Source organism: Pezoporus occidentalis, unplaced genomic scaffold, assembly GCF_034315485.1.
Source record: "Pezoporus occidentalis ecotype Australia unplaced genomic scaffold, CSIRO_AGI_Poc_V1 ctg72, whole genome shotgun sequence".
Taxonomy (NCBI): domain Eukaryota; kingdom Metazoa; phylum Chordata; class Aves; order Psittaciformes; family Psittacidae; genus Pezoporus; species Pezoporus occidentalis.
In genome coordinates, this window is record NW_026916072.1 from 2,079,799 (window position 1) to 2,103,279 (window position 23,481).

Sequence of the window (23,481 nt, forward strand, 5' to 3'; positions counted from 1 at the left end):
TACCTAATAAAGAAGGACTTTGCTAACAAATGCTCTCACTACTCCAGTAGATATTCATTGCCCAGTATGGATTCAGAGGCTGTCACTGCACAGCCTGCTCCTCCTGTGAAAACTGCACGTTCAGCTTATAGCAAACTTTGCCTTCCCTCAAAGCATCACAGGACACGGGGGGACTTATTAAACCTCCTGACATCGCTGTGGCTGGAATTGGCTCTGTCCAAAATCCCAGTGGGGAAACTGAGGCACGGGGAAGGTGTCTTTGCGTATGGCAGGGGGTTGGAACTGGATGAGCTTTTAGGTCCCTTCCAACCCACACCATTCTGTGATGTTTGATTCTGGACTGTCAGTGCCAGCAGCCTTCAAGTGCTGGAAAATTTGAATACCGGGTTAGGAAAGCATGTCCAGGAGAGTTTAGACATGGCTGAGCCCTGGGGCAAGAGGGTAGTAGGTGAACAGGCAAGATCCTCCCTGGCCTATGCCCCTTCTTTGGGTGCAGGGTGCTGCCCAGAAAGGGGCTTTGCAGGTGCCCAGATACTTTGGGCTTTTTCTGTGCCCTGCAGCTAAAAAAAGGGAAGGAAACCCAAATTTCTTGGTAACAGCTGTGTTTCCTTAACAAACAAATGTTCCCTTAAAACATCCAGGATGACGAGTTGACAGTAATGAAGTAACATCTGTCCAATCAGTGCACTTTTTGGCAGCCCCGGAGCCTCCGAGTGAATGTTCCCTAATGTTCACCAGACACTCCACAGCACCTGCTCTTCACCCCCAGCCTCTCACCGCTGCCTCCAAATGCAGAACAGATGTGAGGGCTGAGATAAAACCCTTCCCCAAACAATCTATCAGGTTAATAGCACTGATCAAACAAAACAATCTCAGAACATCACTTATTTTGCTCTGGGCACCATCTGCCTTGCTGGGGCATGAACCCTGCCATTAACGCTTGCAGGGATGCCAGAAGGAAAGGCTGGGACTCTCAGGATATGGCAAGATGCTTAAACAACACCTATTATGGACTGTCACTAGTGTGGGGACTGGAGCACTTAGGGATGTTGCTGCAAGGAGTAATAGCCGGATAGCAAGAGCATTCCTGTATGCATCAGCTCCAGGGTGGCTCTGAGCCTGCCTATGGCTGGGAAAACAAAAAGCAAGGACGCTAGAGAGGTATTTTCCATGGAGGCAGAGGAATGTTGTTGGTATTGCAGATGGTGCTGCAAAGACCTGGCATGTCCAGTGGAATTCTGGTTGCTCATACCCAAGACCAAAGAAACCAGCAGGAAAGGGCAGTTTGGACACTGGATCAGCGGCAGAGTTCATCTCCTGAGGGGCAGTTTGTCCTGTCTGGCTCAGGGCAGGTAAGAGCAGGGTTGCAGGACTGTGTTATGTTGGTGTGGAGGGAGGCAAGGGGCTACTTGTGGTGTATGACTGCTGTTGTCCCGCTGTCAGGATCACCCCTGGCTCCCCAGCACTCTATGAGGTGCCATATGAGCAAACCAAGGTGATCGCCCTGTCTGCCCCTGTTAGGGTCCTTGGCTCATGCCTGCTCCACTTAACTCAGCAATAACGGTGTTTTACACCAAATTCAATCACCGAGCATACAGCAAGAGCCACAGGTTCAAGGTTGTCCTCCCCACATCCAGCCATGCATGGCACTGGCACCAACCCCGTATCTCCTGCTGCCTGGTCCCATTTCCCTGCACATGAGGCAGCGTGGGCCATATCCCATGAGGGCAGCAATCCTGTCTGGGCAAGTGGCACTTCAGGGCTGTTTATTTTCTATTTAATTAGCTCAGCTCCATGCATCAGCTCAGGGGTCAGCAGGTCCCAGCCCTGAAAGGTGCTGCCATCGCTGGGTTGTTGCTATTCATTTCTCAACAGCCTCTTTCGTTCCCTTGCTAAACCCGTGCTTAGAGAGGTCCCTCCAGGCTGTTCTCTGTAATGGGGCATGTTTACAGGGCTGCAGAGTGACAAAAAGAGCAGCTGCTGTCTTTGCTTCTTCCTCTGGTCTTGTCTTGAACGGAAAGAGCAAACCTTCCCTCCTTCTGAATGGGGGCATGTGAAAGAGCCTCAAGTGTGAGGCTGAGAAGGCCCAGGGATATCCCATGGGACATCCTACACCTGGGATGGAGCTTCTCCTATGTGCCCAAGCCACATGGCATGGCACAGTATCACCAACGTAGAGCATCAGGGAGGACTGAGCAGGGTATGGTAACTGTAAAACCATGTCACACACCGATGGCAGGTTAAGTAAATGGAAGCCTTATTAGTCATAAAAGATGTGATATGGAAACACTTAAGGCGACCACTCAGACAGAAAGAGCTAATTTAGAAATCTATTAGGTGCAAAAAGCACAGCATATGTGGTGCAATAAGGGAGAGCAATGCAATCACCAAAGCATATGGACACCTTCCCGTGCCTCAACATATCTGTTAGCTTGGCCTATCAGTTCCCGAGAGCGCTGTCACTCAGGATTATTAATGTGCTGCCTCAGCACTTGCAGGGAGCAGCCACGGGCTCTTCTCTGGGTCACAGCAGCAGCTTTCATCTCCAGCCAGCCCTGCTCCAAAGCCAGAGTGGTGGCTGAGCTCTGAGAGCTCTCAGGTGCTGCTGGCTGGCGTGGGGTGGTTTCCCTACCACACATACAGACAGTGACCAAGCCCCAGGTATGTACTATAAGGTGCTTGCTGGCATCAGGAGCTACGTCCTGGGCAGCTGCAGATGGGCAAGGCTGGGCATGGTTTTCCAGAGATCTGCCTGCAGACTGGAACAGCAGCTGCAGACAGTGGGTTGCTGTACTCACCAGCCACTCACACTGAGTTATTAGGGCTCTTTTATTTGCTGGGCTGTGAGAAATAGAGATTGATGCAGATACCTGGAGATGCCAGCTCTGTTTGGCAATTAGATAGGATCCTTTCCTGCAGTCCCAGTGCTGTCTTTGCAGAGCTGTCTGCACTCCAAAGTCCTTCCAGGACATTACCTTCTGCCTGCAGCCAGGCTTGGCAGCACAGGAGGGCACAAAACCATCCAAGACCATGAAAACAGCAGAGACCACAGGCACAGAGCATCGGTCCATGACATCCTTTTGTGCAGTTAATGGTCCTGGCTGCCTGGAAGGGCAGTAATCTGGAAAGAAACTGCCACTGCCCATTGCAGCCAATGCTGGAAGTGCTGTAAGCAAAGCATTCACTCGCACTAGGGCCAGAAGCCTCCCACCTCTGCCCTTCTGAGGGCTGCATTCACAGCAGCACCTCCCTTCCCATGGCAGGGGGTTGGAACTCGGTGATCTTAACGTGCTTTCCAGCCCCAACCAGTCTGGACTCGGGGTCAGGGCCATGCCCAGAAGGGCTGTGCTCCGTACTGCGCCGCGGGCGCCGAGCGCCGTGTGCTGCGTGCAGGCAGCCACAAGAGAGAGCCCGTACACCGGGAACGGGCACTGCGAGGGCAGAAACCGTCCCGGCTGCTCTGATGCATGCGCTCCGCTGGGTTTGTTGCGTTTGGGGGCTCGGGGATTTTGGGGCTGTTTCGGGGGCGACCTGAGTATCTGGAGTGATGCAGTGACCTGAAAGCATTAGGGTGTGAGGCTGGGTTGTCACTGTGTGTAATTCAGAGCGTTTCTGACTTCCCATTCTGCAGCACAGGGGCTGGTTTTGGAGCAGAAGTTGTTTTGTTGCGGTGGCTGCTGCATAACCATCACCTTCCTGCTCACGGTTCCTTGTAACAAACATAAGCTATTTAAACCTGGGCCACTCGTAAGAGGGAAATGCATGAATTAGAGATCAGGGCATTAATGAATATAACCATCCTTTAAAAGTCATTGCAGCCACAGTACTATATTCCAGCTAAGGGTCTGGCTCAGAGCACATCTGTGGAGATTGTGTGGTATAATATGAGCTAGAAGGAAATTTGATATCAAAGTAAAATATCCTGCCAAAACCTTCTGAGCTTTTGGGATAGAAATTCCCCTCCCCATGTAGAGCATGCCTGGGAGCCATGCCTCTCCCATGCCTGCCATCATTAGATCTCTTTCTGGGGTCCAAAAGCTGGATTTGTTGTTCCATTAACACAAAGCAAAGATGAATTAGCAAGGGCGGAAGGTGAAAGGTCTGTCTGCAGGCTCGCCTGGAGTCAAACAGAGAGGTCTCAGCTCATCTTGCATGAAGCACAGCAAACTAAAGCCTCAGCCTTGGGGCTCGCAGCCATTGAGTTTATGTATATTGATTTCACACCTCCACTCATTTGCTTCAGCTTTCCATAGTGCTTTCATGCGGGCAAATTTAAGGCCCAGCAGAGAAGGAACATCCTTAGCTGGAAAGATCAACTGTGGCAAATTTCGCGATAAAAGTCAATCTTCCGTGCTCCTTTGTTTTACTGTGTGTTGTAAGAGAGGAGACATTCATTTCATCCAGCTGGATTTTCACCCTGAGCTTTCCTTTGGATCAAACAGGAGGGAGGGAGGCTGCTGTGCTTTGCTCTCCCTAGAGCCCAGCCCCACCAGTTACCTGAAAATACAGACCCATATGAATGAGAATGCTGGGGGGTTGTATTCCTTTTTTAGACAAATTCCAAGGAGCTGTGATTTCTAACTGCCTTTAATTTTAGGGAAATGTAATTAGGCACATTTTGCTCAAGTGAATGATATTGGATCAGTGTTACTGAAATGAGGGGGTCACTTCTCACCCCCTTATTTCTGGTGCTGTTTCTGGAGCTGTGGCCCCTTTCCTTTCTGATTCAGTTTGATCTGATCACAGGACAAAATCAAGTCTGTGTTTTTTCCTGCATGCTGTCCAGTCCCCATCATCTTTCTCCACTCCAGAGAAGCTAAATCCAGTTTATACATTTGGCAAATGCACTTCAGGGCACTTCTGACCTCAAAAATGAGATGGTTTTATTCGCACCGGGGTGTGTTTTGCAAAAAGCATCTCAGCACTGAAAGTTGCAGGTCCAAAGGTGGGTGCTGCTGGCATGAGCTGGGTCCTGTCCCTTGGGGAAAAGCCTTTACCTGTCCTTGCAGAGGGACCCAGCCTTGGCTTTGCTGAGTATTTATCCCACTGAACGGGTGCAGCTTCCAGTTTGCAGGGCAGAAAGCTGGAGCTGGCTGAGTCATCTCCCTCCAGCACTGCTTTGTTTGGATTCAGAGTGCTGCTCCCGGCTGCAGTACATTTGATCTGTTCCCAGGACAGAGGAGATAAGAACAGGATCATGATGGAGGTCAGGAATCCTCCCTGCTCACTGGGCTGAAGTGAACACTGTGTGCAGGGCTGTGACCCCCTGAAGGCTGCATTGCTTGTAAATCAGGACTACAAGCTGCTGTGCCACCAGTACAAAGCAGAGGAGGGTCAACAGAGCAGGTTTTAATCCTGGACCTCCTCCACGAGCAGGGAGTGTGCACTGGAGAGGCAGAGCTCAGTCCAGGTCTGGGACTGTGTGTGCCAGTGTGGGAGTTGGGCCACTCTGTTCTGTGCTTCCCTTTGTAATTGCAGTTAAGAACAGAGAAGGTCAAGGAAAAATGCCTACAAAGTCTTTGTATGTTCACCCAGGATAAATACAGGTGGATGGAAAGGGAGAAGAAAGAGGTGACATGGGGGCAAAGGAGGTTGGTTAACCTGGAGTAAGAAATGCTCAGGTTGGCACCACTGTGAGCCCTGCAGGGATGCGGTGGACCATCATCCTCATTCACAAGCATCAGCACAGGGAATTGCTACAGGAAAATAGGGACCAAAACTCCTTTTACAGACATTACATGGTCTTTGTTATATGTATCCCACAAAAATGTGCTTTAATCCTGGAGTGGGGGAGAAAGTCTGTGGTTTCATCCCTACCATCTAAGCAAGGGATTAAAAAAATCCCTATTTCCGCATACACATAAATGGCTAATTTTACTAGGCAGGGCTGTGGGAGCAGGGTGACCTGGGTCGGGGTGATTCATGCACACCAGGGCAGTAGGAATTCCTTGTTCAAGGTGTCTTTTCCCTCAGTCTGCTTGGTCACTGTGTGAGTAACAGGGAACCTCGACTCTGTTATTAATATGCCATCAGACCGTATGTTGTTAGCCTCAGCCCATATGTATTTTTGAAAAGAACCACCTGTGAGTAATTCTGCCTCCTCAGAGCAGTAAAATCTGCTTCAGTGTGCAGGGAAGGGGGCTTCAGGCTGTTACTGAATTTGTAGGAACCTCCCTACAAATGTGGGTCATCCCTCAGGGGTTATCCTGGTCCCTGTGCTTTCCCAGTTGTGCCACCTTCCTCTTCAGGAAACCAGCCCTGAAGAAGAGGCTGCTGTTGTTTTTCGGGCAGTTGATGGTTCTGTTCATCTCAGGTTATTTTCACAGTGTCAGGAGAGATGGTATTTCAGTGGAGGCACTGCCAGTGAGTCACCTCCACTGCCAAGGACAGAACACAGACATGCTGGGGAGGTGACAAGGATGAACGGCTGACCTGCTCAGGGATGTCGGCAGGACTCAGTTACCCCAGATAGGCACACAATAGGGTGTGTGTCCAAGTCCAGCCATAGGCTCCCTTTTCTTTCCTTCTACTTCATTTTGTAAGGATTTTGGATGGACCGAGGCCCTTTTCAGAGTTCTTGGAGGCTCTTATCCACTGCAGCTTTGGCATGTGCTGCTAAAGGATGTCCCAAAGACAGTTGTGGGTTTCCTGTTTCTGGGGGCATCAGGATGGAGGGTTCTATCTCATCCTCTCTGAGCTGGTGGGGATGGCTGCACTCCCAGCTGGGAAGCAGGAGAAAGGCAGAGCCATTCAGAGAGGTGGCTGTCACTAAGGAAGAAATTTCACCTTTTCGGTTTCAGGGAGGAGAACTCATTTAGCAGCAGCAACCACGGGCCAGTGAAAGTCTGGAAGTAGCTATTGTTTGCAGATGCAGGAGGAGATGTTTGCTAAACACGTTCTGAATCAGTGTTTCACTGGATTGAAACCACATGCTGGTGTGGCTGATGTGTGTGTTGTTTCAGGGTAAAGCATTAATGAAAAACTTTTGGGCAAGCCACTTCCAGTAAACCATATAGCCCCTGTGTGTGCAGTGCTGGGAATGCATGAGAAAGAGTCCAAATTAAAAGGGCGAATACAACAGAAGAGTTGTTCCCCATCCCTTTTGTGTCCTACCCGTGCTATCCTCACTCACCCAGCACACACGAGGCGAGGGGCAGCTCCAGCACCTGGGATTATTAATGTGGAAACCTGGCACCTTGGATCACTCCCCTCCGTCTGAGCAGGCTGGAACTCACAGAGCCTTTTTTTTTCCCCTTGCAGACGGAAAATATTCCTCAGTGGAGCCCCAGGATTTGACCGACCAAACAATAACACTCGCTTGAAGCGTGTCCAGCAGCCAGGTACACAGCAGCTCTGCTGCCTTCACCAGGGATGCACCAACACTGGCTCCTGGCCCCGATGAAAGGCTTTGAAGCACAGCACGATGCTTTCCAAACACGAGCCCTTAGCAACTGGGGTTGTACCTGAAGGTTTACACCTTGTCCAGACTGGAAAGAGTGAGCAGGACCACGGTGCTGTACTGAAGCTGCTTTGCAGCCAGTACCCAGGTATTTCTCCATCATGGTGTGCTTTGGAGGGGGTTAAAACCACCTGGACTTTGCACCCAGCTTTTAGCAGTGCTGGAAATTTGGGGTTAGGAAAAAGCAGCACGGTTTTGGGCAAGTTGTTAGATTTCAATACGCAGTGCAGCCTGTCAGTGGAGCTGTGCAGAAATGCCCACTGCAAAACCTTGTGCCTTTGGAAGAGAGGTTTGGATCCTCCCCTCTGCTCCTCACACAGTCCTGGTTTGATAGAGGAATGCTTTTGGGAGAGTCACCCTTGGCATATGGACATCAGCATCACTGGCAGGCTGTGAGCTCCCAGGCACACCCTAAATGCCAGGAGTAAGGCCACTTGCTGCTTCTCTGTGTCACCCAGGGCACTGAGTCAGCAAAGCCCTTCAGCATATGCTTAAAGTCAAACCCATTCAATTAAGTACATTTACTTATTTTAATGCCTAGATGTGGCTCAGATACCGGATACATTTGCTGTATGTGCTTATTGCCTTTCTGGACTGCTTTCTTTTCTGTATCATTTGGGCAGCAAGTGCTTGCTCATCCTCATTCTGCTCCAGCTGTGAGGGTTCACTCTTGCTTTTAAGAAAAAAACAGGAAGCTGTAAGTGCTGTGAATGGGATGTGTGGTGTGAGAGGTTGTGCAAATGGAAGAAAGAAACAGCACAAGAGTCCAGTGCAAGTCACAAAATAGAAGGGGGAAAATAACTGGGGTGAAGATGCATTTCAGGCCCAGCAGTGTTACACATCGTGTGTCTGGAAGGGGAACCAGTTTATCAGAGCCTTCACCTTTCTTTTCTCTCCCAGTTTCTCAATGGGGAACTCACTGCACCAGCTAGCAGCACCTTTTTCTACTCCTTGTATTATACTTCTGGTCTTAAACAAAGCTTCAGACTCACTGAGGTCTTGTCCTCACTAGCAGTGGCTTCCAGTGTGTGATACCAGCAAAACCCTGTGGTGGAAAGAGTTTGTGCTGCAGAAGGAAATGTTCCCTTATACAGGAACACCATAAGGTGTGGCACCAAAAGTCCTTCTTGGCCTGATGGCAAGAGCGCAGTGGTGGGGCTTTGGCTGGACATAAGTGTGGTGAAAACCCATTCTCCTAAGCAGGGAAGCTGTGCCAGGGGCAGCTTCCAGAGCAGAGCAGACCTTTGTTTATCAATCCTTTGAATTGTCCATTTGAAGCAGTGCCGAAGGTTTAACCCACCACAGATTTTTGAAAGGAAGTTTTGGAACGATCGCTCTCATTCACTGGAGGGGTATTTTTAGAGCAATGACTCAATTTAATCTTTCTGGAAGATATTGGTTAAGCCTGTTAAATTCCATAGGATTTCTCATGGGATTGAGGATGAGCGAGTAGACAGACAGCTGATGACCAACACTGACTACTCCAGGGGCTGTTTTCTGTTCAAGGACTCTCTTTAGTAGGGGCAATCTTAAATGTCATGCCTTGAAAAAGAACCAGAGATATTTCAAGGGCCCCTTTCTTGGTGATCTCATGTCTACACCAGGGAAACCTTAATTATAAATCATGGTAACACCAACGGGGATGTATCATACCCATCCCTGCAGCCCCTCCTTGCAGCAGGAGCCCTGCTCCCGGCTCGTCCTCCCTATCTGCTTCCTCCTCAGACGGTGTTTACCGGAGCCTCCCAGCACTGGCGGTCGGAGCAAAGGGAGGAGAAGGGTTTTGGCTTTAGGGATTCGCACCAAAAATAAACCCCTCGCTGGGAGCCAGGCAGAGCTGGAACCTTGGGAAACGCTCCCGCCCAAACACACAGCCGGCCTTCCTCGGGTGGAAAATTAGAGATGGGTATTGGAGCAGGCGTGGGCAGCAGGTCGCCTGCGCAGGCTTTGCAGAAACCCCTGTTGCCTTGACAAAGACATGTCCTGGGCTCAAATAACCAGTGACTCAAGCAAGAGCAGATGCTGATGGGCTGGCCAAGGGCAGGTAGTTCAGAAGGAAGCCCTAACGTCAACAGGGATAACTGTGTGGGTGAAGAAGTTTGGCCAGCACTGCTCAGTTTAAGATTCTCACAGCATTTGATTTACAAACTAAGATGTCTTTGATTCTGCTCTTTCTTGAACTGCTCAGAAAAGAGGAATTTCCTGAAGCTAATGATTAGCTGGTGCAGATCATGCCTCCTGGTAGTCTTCCTTGGTGCGCTGTTTCCCTCCATCTGCCTCTTCTGATGCACCAGAATACTCCTATGGCTTTTGAAAGCCCATTGAGTCAATCTCCAAATTCATATTTGCAGCAAAACATTCATGTTTGCATGTGGTGTCAGAACAAGATAAGTGTCTATGCAATTAAGAACCAGCTGTTGCTGGCAGCCTGCCCCAACCGGTCTCAACAAGGAGCAAGACAGGTAGCCTGCTTTCATCAGACCCCGGAATCACTTTCAAACCACCCAGCATATTCACACCAAGGAAACAAAACAAGCATTCTTTATCAGCCTGTAGGAATGGCACCTTGGTTTGGGTCCAAAGCACGAGATGAAGTTGTTCTAAGACATAAGCGCTGTGGGGAGGACAGCGTGTTTCCACAAACAACACCTGGCAGGAGGGATTACAAACAGTGCTGAAAGGGTGCCAATCTAAAGCTGTTTGAGGCTGAGATCCAGGGCAGGTGTGGCTGTGCTTTCAGAGTCGCCCCCAGCCAGTGTTTCAGGAACTTGGCATCAACTGGCAGGGCCAGATTTGCTAAGGAGGTCAGCATCCAAGATGTGGAGCTCACTTGGAAACCTGTCCCATAATATCCAGCAGAGAAATAATACATACCTTGAGGGCGTCACAAATGCTTCCCCACTGCACCAAGCGCAAGGAGAGCTAAGAGCCTTCTTTCTCTCCTTATCTCTCTTTTCTTTCACTCTTGACTTTTTTCTACAGTTGGCTTGAATTTCCAAAGCATTACAATTTGCAATTACTATTCATTAATTGTATTATAGCAGGGAATGTCCCCAGCTTGGTGCTGTCCAGCCTCAGGAGAGGTGGGAGCTGGATCTCAGCTCCTGGCATGCTTCGTATTGGGCTGAACCAAACCCAGACGTGGACACCCATAAATTCTGGGAAAGTCTGGTTCTGAACTCTGTGGCTTGGACTCCTCTTTAATTACAGGTCACTGGTAAAGCTGGTTGGAAAATGTTAAATATATTCTCTGCAAAAATGGTTGTTCAGTTAAATTTTTTGCACAGATTTCATTCCTTGATTATTGTATCCTTTTATTGAGGTCTCACATGTATTTACTTGCCCATTTTTTCCCTCAGCTTCCTTTTTTCCAGTAGAGGCGTGGACGAAGTGACAGAAAATCAAAACCTTCGTGTGTATTTTTGTCCAAAAACTTGGAAAATTCCAACCAAAACAAAGCAGCACTTTACCCAAGAGCCATTTTTGTCAATGAAGCGCTCTGTGAAAAACCAAACTAAAACCAGCCCTGGTCCACAAAGCTAAACTGGCTGCACCGCATCCACAAAGTGCTGTGGGAGAAACTACCCCAGGCCTCGCCCACCACCCCTATACCCGGGGCTGTTGTCCTCTGCTGAGAAACCCCACCACAGGCTCTGCTGGCCTCCTCCCAGGTATCTGGGTGGTAGCTCCACTTCTTCCATGTCTTCAAGGCTGGAGAAAGTCGTAGTTGCGGCTAATGCAGTGCCCAAGCACAGTGAGCTAAGTGGTGCTGTGCTCGGGAGGATGATCCAAGCAGGCAGATGTTCCCGGGAAGTGAAGGGTGTGGAAAGAGAATTTCTGCAGCACGTCAGTGGAAAAAGGATTAAAATCAAAAGAAGAAAATGAAGGCCAAGTGTCTTAAGCAATGGTGCTTCCTGCAGAGCCAAACAGTGAGGGCAACCACCCCTGGGAATTGATGATGTAGAAGTGCTCTCCTACCGGAGGAGGAAGCAAGGAAGTGGGAGGAAGCAAGTCAGCAAGGAAGGCCAATGCTTCTGAGTAGCTTGACCCACATCCCATTGAAGTCTGCATTTTATTATTAGAATCATTATTATTTGCATTGTGGTAGCATCAAGTGGCCCCAACTGGAAGAGAGCCTCATTGTACTAGGCACTAAACAAACACAGAATAAGCGACACTCCCTTCCCCAGGGGATTTGCTGGCAAAGAAGACACACAGAGGGCTGCAGAGGACAGGAAATTATCATTTACTGGCATTCACTGTAAGTATAACGGCACTTCTGTGCTAATGAGACTGTCTCCCACTACCCTTATTCCTATCTAGGGCCTGATCCAAAGCCTGTTGGAGTCAGTGGAAATGTGAACTTGAATACAGCACAAAAAACAACTCATTTATTACACTCCCTTCCGGATGTGTGTCCACACAGCTCCTAAATAAGCAAGAATTCTGGTTTCCAACCACCACTGGCTGAATAAAGATGCAGCCTCGAGACAGAGCAAGGCCAGGGAGATGTGCTCCCAGGCCTCCTAGAGCTGGCAAAATCTAATTTTAGGTTCATCAGCCTTGATAAAGTCCATTTAAAGGCTGACTCAGGAGGGAAAAGCTACTGTGCAGCTGTGCAGAGGCCATGCATGAAGATCATAAGCCTCTCTGATTCCCCCAGCCTTCAGCTTTCTAAACTGGAGATTACTAGAGCAGGCTCAGAAGGGAAACTTGAGCTAGGTCCAAGGTTCTAGGTTCTCCCTGGATTAAGGTCACTTGTTTTAAAAATGATTCATTTTCAACATTTTCTATGCAGGTGGCTGGAGTCCCTGTGTACATCCCCAGGGAAAGCAGAGTAGGAAAGCATATTCTTCAGGCACCCGAATCCCAAATACACCCCTTGTGCTGCCAGATATGTGACAAATAAATTGTTCCAAATCATGCCTTGTTCATCCTTCTATGTTATTCAACTGACTAGTACCAGAAGTCCAAGTCTGGTAAGTGATGAGCACTTTGAAATCCATTCAAAATGATGAGAGCTACAGAAGTGTAGCATCACATGTGCTGGTGTCCCAGGAAAGATGACTTGAGTGCAGGCAAACACAGCAGCTTCTGCCCAGGTTTGTGGCAGCTCTGAGAAGAGGAAACTCTCTAGACAGTAGTTCAGAGAGGTGTGGGCAGGGAACCATTTGTGGGCAGAGACAGAAAAGCAAGACATCTTTTCCAGCCCAAAGTGACCCCTGACCCTTTTCGATGTACACAAGGTATCTACTCTCTGACTTGAATGATGCTTCTTTTTCACAGGAGGGCTTATTTTGGTACTGAAGTGTCAAAATCAAGCATTCAAAAGGTGATGAAGTCAAGTGCTCAAAAGGTAAGAAATGCCACTACGAAAGAAGGATGCTCACCCAGTCTGTGTGAACATGTATGCCCTTAAGTTACGATGTCATCTTCTACCATATGACTGCACAGTTTTCCTCATAGGGCTTCTGTCTCTTTCCATGCACAAACTTGCTTAGTGAACCATTATTCAACCTCTTGCTCTTCCTTGTTGTGCAATGTGTGGCCCCGTGCCTTATTTACTGCGCACCATTCAAATCTGCCATGAAGACAGAATTATTCACTTCCTTATGAGCTCTCTCAGGGCACTGATGACAAGCATTAGCAAATTTATTTGTCACTGTTCCCCTGTGAGATGTGGGGGTGGTATAATGGTATAATGCTGGGTTTATAGATGACATTTGAGGCAGAGAAATCAAGTTCAAGGGTATTCTCCAATTCTGGCTATGGACATGATGCGTCTGTGATCGTAGTCCCACGCAGTGCCGGAGCTTCTTGAAGCCCCACTGTCTTCAGATCCAGTTGGGAGTCAGGAACTTGGTGAATGGAGAATGTGTATTTACTGACCATCTGGGAATTCCTTATTGAAGTGACTTGCCTAATTCTGCTCAGCAGTTCTGTGGCAGAGGCAAGGATTTTGCTGGCATTGTTTCCAGGTCAGTTTTCAGCTGCATTAACTGGTTCTCTTTCTAATTTCCTCCATAATTCACCACAAGCTTCCCACCTCCTGCAACAGGTTATAGCCTCCATCACCCTGCAGTCCTTATTCATCCCTTAATAGGGTCTTGCCTGCCTGCTGATAGAAACTGAGGGGAAAACAAGGACGTGGTAATATAATTTGTAGTAAATGGTTTTGGGGGGGCCACAGTAGGATAACAGAAACAGGTCATCAGGTTTGTGTCTTCTCTGGTTCCTTCCACAACTCCTGTTCATGTCCAGTTTTGTCTTTCTCCCCACTCCCCTTCTGCATGTATCTCCTGTTCCATGCTCTAATGCACAGCCACTCTCTTCTCTCCAGCACTGGCATCTGTTCCCAGTTTCATTGACCCAGCAGGTTGCCACAGCTTCCAGCTCCTCTCCATGTGTAGTACACAAGGCCATTGGACCCACACTGTCTGCAGCACCCATGAGCTGCAGTGGCAAAGCCAGCTCTGATGAGTGCTGGGCTAATACCTGCTCTGCCAGATCAGGCCACCACGGACCACAGGTGAGCGTCCACCAGGTACCTTCTGAGCACTTCCACACTGCAGTTCTTCTTAGTTTTGTGATTTGGCAAACTTGAGTGATTTTTCTTTTCCCCCAGAAATAGCTCCCTTCCCTTGCCAACTTTCAGGCTTCTCTTCAGGAGAGGAAGGATGATTCTCAGAGGAAATGTCACTGAGTTGTTGTAAAAAAGGCAGAAGAACCTCTTTTACTCTGCCCTCGTTTCAGAAATGGCTGAATGGTTTCACTTGAGTTAATTTAAATCAAAAGAGTGAATAAAACCTCAAGGCAAACCAGAGGCTATGGCAGGCCTTTGAGGTGAAATGTTCAACTCAGGTGATGAAAGTTTGGCAAAGATTGCAGCAAGCCTTAGCATCAAGGCTGAGCTACAGCATTGACTGTAATAACTGCATTTCACTCAGGCAGACTGCAGTGACCTCACACTGTTCTGCAACCAAAGAAAGTGAGACGAGACAGTGATATTAAAGGTATTAAATCATTAAAGATTGCAGAGGTGGTAATCTTTGGTTCAAAGAGTTAGCACGCTCTTGTGCTGCCAGGTGGAGATGGCTGAAGATAGGGCTGAGCATTGCATCCATCAGCAGGTACACTGCCGTGCCTGTGACTGCGCTGAGAGAAAGCTAGAGCATGTCTTTGTAGCTCTTTCCTTTCATTTCTCAGGGTGGATTTCTGGGTGTGGAAAACCAGAATCACTCCTATGTATCTTTAAAAAATAAACTGGTTTTAAAGGGGAAAGCTTTTTTGCAGAAGCAGGGATGACTTGAGTCAGGGACCTGTGTGATGTGATCCCTGAAGTGACAGGTTAGTGAAGGAAATGTAGAACAAGTTCTGTCTTGAAAAAGGCAGTGGAAGTCGGGGAAGAGGGCATGTTATATCTGAAGTTCTAACCCGGTGGATGATGCCATGGCAAGATGACTGTTCCAGTAAAGTGGGATCTGTCTGGCTTATCCAGGAGGCTCTTTCCACAGCCAGCCTCAGATGTCAGGAGGGGAGCGGCTCTTGCCTTCCTTACAACCCTCACGGTGACCTACTTAGTGTTTAACAGGCGGCTGGCGACGCGCTTCGGCTGCATGAACCAACATAAACCAGAGATCAGTCAGGACAGAAACTCAGACGGGATAAAAGCAAACGGTCTCTAGGCTCAGGATTTACCAGCACGGGTCTATATTCATTACCAATGGCACTTTTTCTAGTGACAGATACTAATCACATTGGTCCTTGATCCTGCAGATTCCCTCAGTGCCATTCTGTGCTCTCCTATTGATGTTAATACATGCTCCTTAGTTCAGCTTTGCACAGCACAGCTCTTTGCCCATGCACATGCTTTGGGACAGGTAGGATTAGTACCCAGCAGCTCTTTTTAATTGCTGTGCAGTTAAGGAAGTACTCATAAGCAGATATATATCACTTGTAAACTTTTAGTCTAAAAAGTCTTGTTTAGAGAACAGAGTAACAGTGATCCCCTAATATAATATATTTAAACATCATGATAAAAATCCTCTCTGGAGAATCTGACAACACACTATTCCACCAACGTAATAATGGATGGTTTTCTTCTTTTAAATGCCTTGCCATTAAAATTTAATGAGCAATACTTACTTTCACTCTAAACTTATTTTTCTCCTTGACAGATTGGATACTTAGTTTGGATTTGTTAACATAGCTAGTCATAAAAATGTCTGCTTCAAAGAAAATGATAGATACTGTCCTGAGGAAATTGGGCTTTGATGCCTTATTTGATTTCCATGGCAAAATAAGTTCATAATTTCTTGTTTGGAAGAAATGAACATGGAAGTGCTACACAGAGCAAGCTAATAAGCTCATGCCCCTTTTTATTTGCCTGGAATTTAAGTTTACGTCAAGCAGAACATATCGTGTAGTTCAGTACTGCCCTAACTCAGGACTGTACTTCTTAACAACAGGGGGTTCATTTGTGGGATTTCTGATCTAGCTTTAGATGTTTGCAGGACTTTCCACCTTCTAATCCTTCATAGCGGTACAAGGAGTAACCAGAAATGAAATTGTGACTAAGGCTCACATCTTTACGTAGAGGTTATTTATGGCATCACGCATCTTAACCAAGTGTCTGGTAAATGTCCTTTGTAGTGTTTCCAGTTCTCACGGTTTTACTTTGAATCTCACAATATTCATATTTCTCTTAACCTTTCAGTTTCCTTCCCCAAATGATCTCTGTCCTTAATTTGGAAAGGGAAGACTCAGCTTGTGAATTCTCATGCTCCAAGACAAGCACACGCTTATTTTGAAGCAGAAAACAACACAAGTTACAAGGAAGGAGGGATGAGCCTCACTGACGATTTTTCTTACATTCAATTTGTCCTTCCTCTGACAAACTCAGACTCTCTTAGAACAGTCTCTGAGCTCTTGCCAGGCTTTATGCTTCAAGAGCAAACATTAGAGGAAAATCTCCTTGACCCCCCTAGTGCTGTGGTGCCTCATGGGTTAGTGTGTTGTTAAGAGCTACAGCAGAGAAACAAAGTGAGTGATTCAAAGACCTGCAAGAAATATCCACAGGGAAAAAACTGCTGAGCAAGGACATTCAGAATTCCTTTAGCATCATTTCCTTACAACAGCTGCCATCCCAACCCTCTTCTCCAAAGCTGAGCTGCAGCACCTACCCAGGAGCCTTTTCCTAGCTCCGACAAAGGCATCAGGCAGCCACCTGATATTTGAAGACACTGAGATCCCCTGGAAAAGAAAAAGCAGACCACGAATAGACGGCACGAACCCCTACAACGTTGCAGTAAGCATTTTCTAATTTACTCCAACGCCAGAAGATGATTCACCACAGTGTTCCTGTTGCATAATCTTCCCCACAGCTCAGGAGAGTGAAACTAGAAAACCAAAGGTCTCGCTGGGCTTTCAGTGACATTTCTGTTTAGACTGAACTTTCAGCTAGGAAAGTGTGAGTTTTTCTCTGATGACAAAGGAGGGGGAGCTGATAGAGTAAGGTGTTGTTTCAGAAACGATAAATTACTGAACGTACCAGATTGTCATCTCCCTTGTCCTGGCGTAAACCCCAAGCCAGACCACAGGCTTCATTTGCCCTTCCTGACTTACACACAGGTCTTGTTGCAATGACATTCTGATCCATGAGAGATCCAGATTAAACTATGCCAGGTCCTGCAAGGCTTGGTTATCAGGGTGGAAGGTATCGTGGGGTTCCCCCCACCCCAGACCTTTCAGTGGCAGCAGGAGGTCTGGAAACTCCAGGCACATGTTTGCTCTGCCTGAGCATTGTGCACGTGGTAGGTCCAATGGTTTCCAGAAGCATCAGGCTTGCTGCATGCCTGCAGGATCTCCTGGACGTGCAGTAGCCCCGGGCATAAGGGCAGCTGCCAAACTGCCTGTGTATTCCCTGGGAAATTCCACGCAGGCAGTCACTTGATGGAGAGAGTGGGGAGAAGGCAGTAAGAAAGCAGCGGGCAGCAAGGATTGCTACTTCAGAGCCTCTGAGAGGTGTCATAGCTGTACAACTGTGTGGTTTAGGGCCCCAATCTACCCTTTTATTCCTTAAAATCAAGTGAATTTGTGAATACTGCACATCTTCAAAGGAATGTCAGGCTGAAGACTACATTCTTGCTGGGCTATGTTATCTTGGGTTAGTGACTGAGTGCCAGGCATATTTCTGTGCTGATTTGGTGAATACTGTTTCAGAAGAGCCAGTGTGAGCAGCACATGAGTCCTCCACACCTCAGCAACTTTCTGCTGTCTGTTAAACCAGAGTGAACCAGGTTAGTTCCTCCTTCAGCACACCGTTACTACAGGCAATGTCATTTCTTCCCCTCTCTGTTGAGAACAGAAAAAATCCCTTTATTCAGAGAGACTGGGGATAGTTCTGGTTTTCTCAGCATTTCTGTGGCATTTACCACAGGTTGGACAGGGCTTTAAGCAACCTGCTCTAGCGGAAGGTGTCCCTGCTCATGGCAGGGGGTTGGAACTGGATGAGCTTTAACGTCCATTCCAACCCCAACCATTCTAGGATTCCCAGTTTTACCGTATTTCACATCCCCTCCCTCCAGTTGATACGGGGCACGCTCTAAATGAGCTGCCATTTGCCAGTTTGTGGTACAGGTAAGAGATTTGCTGAGCACTTGTCTCAAACAAATGCCCTTTTCAGGAGGGACGGGTGCTGCTCAGCACAGTCTTGGCTCTGCAGGTGCGTGGCCCTGACTCACGGGGCTGAGCCGTCTCTTTCCTGCAGCAGGAGAATCCTCCTCCTGGCTCCCTGCCCCGTGCTCTGCCCTCTTGCCAGGTCTGGACGTGCTGCCTCCGTCTGAGGCTGTATCTAAAGCATTCATGGCCTCGGCTTTGAGGAGGAAAGTGGGTGATCCGCAGGTGATCAGCAACAGCTGCTGTCAAAGGCTATGGGGAATCCCGAAACTAAAGAGGCTTTAGGGTTTGAAAACAAAAGGAGGGACTGAGGGCAACCTCAGTCAAATGGAGAACACTGTGAGGCTTGTGTTAAGGTTAGTGAAATGAAGGTTCCTTGCGTTTTGCCGGCAGAGACCACAAACCCAACAGGCAGCTGCCTGTGGGTGAGAAAGGGCTGCCTGACTCACCACCTCTGAACACTTCTCCGTGCCACCATGGGAATGAGAGCAGAGAGCTGAAGCAGAGCTTTATCCCTACAAGCAAGGGTGGTGAAGCTGAAGTTGGAGCATATGCCAAAAAAGGGAACAAAAACTCATCAAGTCAACCACAGCTGTGGCTAGAGAAGGGAAGATGGGGTTTCACAGCCTCTCTCTTCTAACATGAGGACTGCATACCATGGGGAAGGAGGGGTAACCCACATCACTCCCATCCAGGCATTGCCTCTTCTGTGGCTGGGAGATAGAGCCTTGCAGCATGACTCCCCCATCCTGTTACAATCACGGCCCTTGGCAGCAACATAGCCACACAGTTGTGTTGTTTGGATAAGGATGGGGATGAAGATCCCTGCCAGCAAGCGAAGTGTAGGTGCCTCCTACATCCCTAAAACTGTTATATTAAATGGGAAGTCATCCATGAGCAGTGAGCAGAATAAAAACAAACTGGGCGCATTGGTGGAAATAGGGGTTTTAGTTGATAGCCTTAACAGAGATAAAATCTTGGCCAGTGTTGGTGGAGATGATGCTAAGAGAGCACACAGGGCTTACAGGTCACACTGAGGACCTCGGCTGCATGATACAGCAAAAGGGAAAATACAGATACACATTTAGAAGCTGAGAGGCCATAATTCATACCATAATTTATTTGTATGTTGTGCTTAGTGTCATACACTGAAGTTTTCACCTAAAGAATACAGCTTTCCCCTGTGATGATGAGCAGGGTGGTGTCACAGTTCACTCGGAGATAGGAAGTTGGTTTGGAATGACAGAAATACCCAAAAGGGAACGTTCTAAATCACAGACATTCTGCATTAAAATACTTGTGGCATTTTCAAGATTCAGGAGGAAGAAAATGTGTTCAGAACTGCTGAAGGACTGGTAATCTGCGATGCCAAGTCTCAGCTTGAAGCAAGTATTTATTGAACGGTGTCTATAAGGTTATAGAATGGTGCCAAGTTACAACCATATAACCATATAACTATGGCAAGTTATTGAATGGTGTCTGTAAGGTTTCTAATGGAAAGGTTGGCACCACCTTAACTGCAGTAACACTGGCAGGGGCTGCTGTGACTCTGATCCTAACAGCAGCCGTGGCTGCAGAAATGGGAAACAGCCTCTTGTTTGTTCCTCTTTCTGAAGCAGAGAGGGCATATGTGCTGCCCATGGCACAACCCCTTCTTCCTCTTGTATCCTCTAATTTGTCATCTTTAATATCCTGTTCTAACTGGAAGTTAAGATTTTAGCTAAATAATGCTGCCCACACACTAGGAGGATGAAACTGAAGTACAGCACGGACTGCACATTGTAAACTTTATGTCCTGCAAAACAAGTATGTGTTTCAGAATGCCCTCAAATCATTCTAAATCAGAAAAAAAAACATAAAGATGTTTCAGTGTTTCGATGAACAAAGGCAGATTTAAGCATACACCTGATTTATTTGCAACATTTGTGCCCAAAGCCTGCTCCAGAAGTGTTACAAAATGTTCCCTTTTAGAGAAGATCTTTCAGAGAATTCTCTTTTCAGAGCCTGATGTTAATCCTACCTTAATTCATTACAGGCTAGACTTTGCCACTTCCATTAATGCAAACCCATCCCTTCACATTGAGCTGAAAATAGCTAAAAGTCAAAACCTAATTTAACTCTTAAAATGAAAAGACTGTTTGGAGTGATACATTACCAGGGAGTGTAGGCTTTGCAGAGCATGTTTTCTGTTTTATCTGTGTTAACTGCTGTAGCATTCAGGCCTCTGACATGCATTGTTCACTGGAAATGAAATTGCACACTGTCATAACAGTCTATTAACAGCACTGAATTTCTGCAGAACTTCACCTCTTTTCTAGAAGATAACATCTCTCTTTCCTTCCAAGGATAAAATAGCTTCCTCTCTTGCAGCAGTACATATAATGCTGCTATTGCTTGATGGGGATGTCAACTTCCCTTGACTATTAAGGAGAGGGGAAATGTCTTTGTTACACATTTCTGTTCTCCTTTTATCCTCTTCAGAGAGGCCCCCAGCTCAATCTAAACAAAATAAAGCCAGGGTATCATTTAAAAACAAAACCAGTTTGAGAACTCTTTGATCTCCCTGACTTCCTGTTAAATATACAATCGGCTGTCTCTTTACATCCTCGACCACTACAGATCTGATTTTCTCTACCGTTTATGTTGTCTTTGGCACTACACAAAATTAACATAGCACTAGCTAGAAAATCTCTTAGGCAAAGAAATCCAGCTCCTTCTCAGCTTTGCCTTTGCCTTTCTGTGTCCTCCTCTTTTCAGCCCTCCCACCCACCTTCCCATTTATGTAGGAGGACCCTGAGGTTTCTCCATCTCTTTTGGCTCATTTTTGTCTCATTTTCACATTGAGAACAGAAAGCCACTGGAATAATTTCCCAGGGAAGTGGGGGACTCCCCAACATTGGACACTGTTAAGATTCAGCTGGACAGGGTGCTGGGCATTACCTTAACCAAGGTTATGCTGTTCTACAGTCTAAGTCATGCTTTGCTTAGAAATGTTGGACCAGATGGTCCTTGAGGTCCCTTACAACCTGGGATTCTAAGATTCTGTGATTCCATGCTTCTATGATGTTGTTGAACGCCCTATTTTCCATCTCTCCATCCTCACTCCATTGTAATTTGAAGAACTGGTTGCCTTTTTTCTTTTTCCTTTCTTTTTTTGTTCTTCTTGAGGGGTTGAGACAGGGTGGAGGGGAATGAGGCAGTTTGCTGTCAACTTTCTACTCCTTAAGCTTATCTCTTAACTGTCCAGTGTTCATCAGTTCTGGCACGTTAATGACTCAGGCAACATATATTAATTATTTAGGCTTAGAAGGGAGTTACATCTGATATAGATGAATAGATGTTCAGGTATTTAGGTCTTAATGTATTTGTGCAAGACACTGCACATAATCTATTGAGCTATACAAGTAGCAACAGGAAGCCTAACACTCTATACTGGCAAACTGTTGATTCGGTATCTTCCAGATTTAATTACAGAAGAAAACCAAACCATTGTAGCTTTAAGGACTAACTGCTCCCTTAAGTGCAACATCTGAAGCAGGAGAAATGCTCGCACACAATGAAAAGACACATCATGTTGCTCCATGCACAAATCAGATAAATCGTTCTCTAGCTTTAGCGACAGCAGAGACAAAAGGCTCTGTCTCCCACGTTGTGGCAGCAACATCTGGGTGGCTGCCTTCAAATTTCTCCCCTTACTTGAGGCCTCCTTGTGTTCAAATAGCAAGAGGAAGAACATAGTTCCACACATCTCAGGTAGCACCAAAACTGGCCAAGGCCTGAAGGAGGCTGTGAGAGCATGATGGACACAAGTTTTGACATGTCAGTGCAAAAAGGGGGAATTGAGTTTGCATGCATCGTGGGGAGATTTGCTGTCACAATAACAGACCTCATGGGGCTTTGAGTGGCCGATCAGAGAATTATTTTGTAACTTGCCTGGTTTCCCTTCTTGCCCAGAGGTGTTTTATATAATGAGTCCGATATTACATAAAATGAAGGGCCCAGAATATCAAAACAAATTGCTATGTATCACAGTCCCACTGTTACCAAGTACCAACCCAATGCAGAGCAAAGGCCAAACTCTCATCTGACCTAACTCCATTCAAACCCTGCCTTGTGATGCAGCAGCTTTGTGTTCCTCCTGCCTTGTAGAGCTCTCATAACCCAGGAGCAATGGCCCTTTTCAGGGCCTTTTTCCTTCCCATAGAAGCACAAACCAATGATGAAGAAATTACTTTGATAATGGATCTTCTCCCCTGCTCACGGCACCCTTATAGCCTCCTCTCCCTTGACCCCAACCCCTATTTTAGTAACTAGTGGAAACCACTGACAACTGAGCAATGTGTAAAAACCACCCTCCACGTGATGCCAGGCTTTAGACCTGAGAGAACCTCATGTTTGAACTCAGTAGTCTCTAAGGAAAACTCGTAACTCTAAGGACTGTCAGAAGAAACCAGAACTGAGCTGACTAATTTCAAATGTGCCTCAGTCTCCACCTCAGGAAGCTTGGTTAAGATTTTCAAAAACAAGCCAGAAAACACATGCAAAACCAAACCCAGAAATGGGAGTTGGACGAGGCCATCTCTGTACCCTTTCATTGCAAATGTAGTTTGTAGCCTGGCTTCCTTTCTTTTGGAGATGGTGCATCTCTTTGGAAACAGTCAGTTCTGTGAACCTTTGTACCTCTGGTTTGCCATTACCACATCTGGTCAGGAAGAGCGATGGTAGGGGAGAGGAGTTAACCATTTCTCTTTCATTGAGTCAGCCTCATTAAAAGAGGTCAGCCATGAGGTCATTGCCTATAGACCTGAGCAGAGATATGGGCCCATTTACTAAACATAGGCTGTATCTAGCAGCACATTCAATATCCTGTAAGTATATAGTACCGTGCAATTTCTGGCTGAAGTGATCGTTACTAATATTTTCTGTACCCTCTTCCTTTGAGCAGTTCATCTACATGACTATAAAGGTGAAGTGTTCTGGGCTTAGGCCATAACAATTTATGCAGTATTAAAGTGATATTGAAATATATACGCTTTTTTCTTTTTTATGTGAATGCATATGATAGAGCAAGGGGTCAATGGATATTTAATAACTGAGGTATAGCATTCTGGCTTTTTTAACTCGGGGATCTTCAAACACTTTAAGGACCCTGATTTCTTGCCTGTAATGCATTTTGGCTCAGGCCCCCCCAGATTAAGAAGCTAGTTCTCTTTTACCAGCTCCCTGTTTCCTCTGTAGGCGTAAATTACATTTTACTTTCTCTAAGTGGGGAGCTGCAAACAACTCTGGTGCCTTTGGGGTAGGCGGGGAAAAGAAGTATTGCTGATTCTAAATAAAAGTTACTT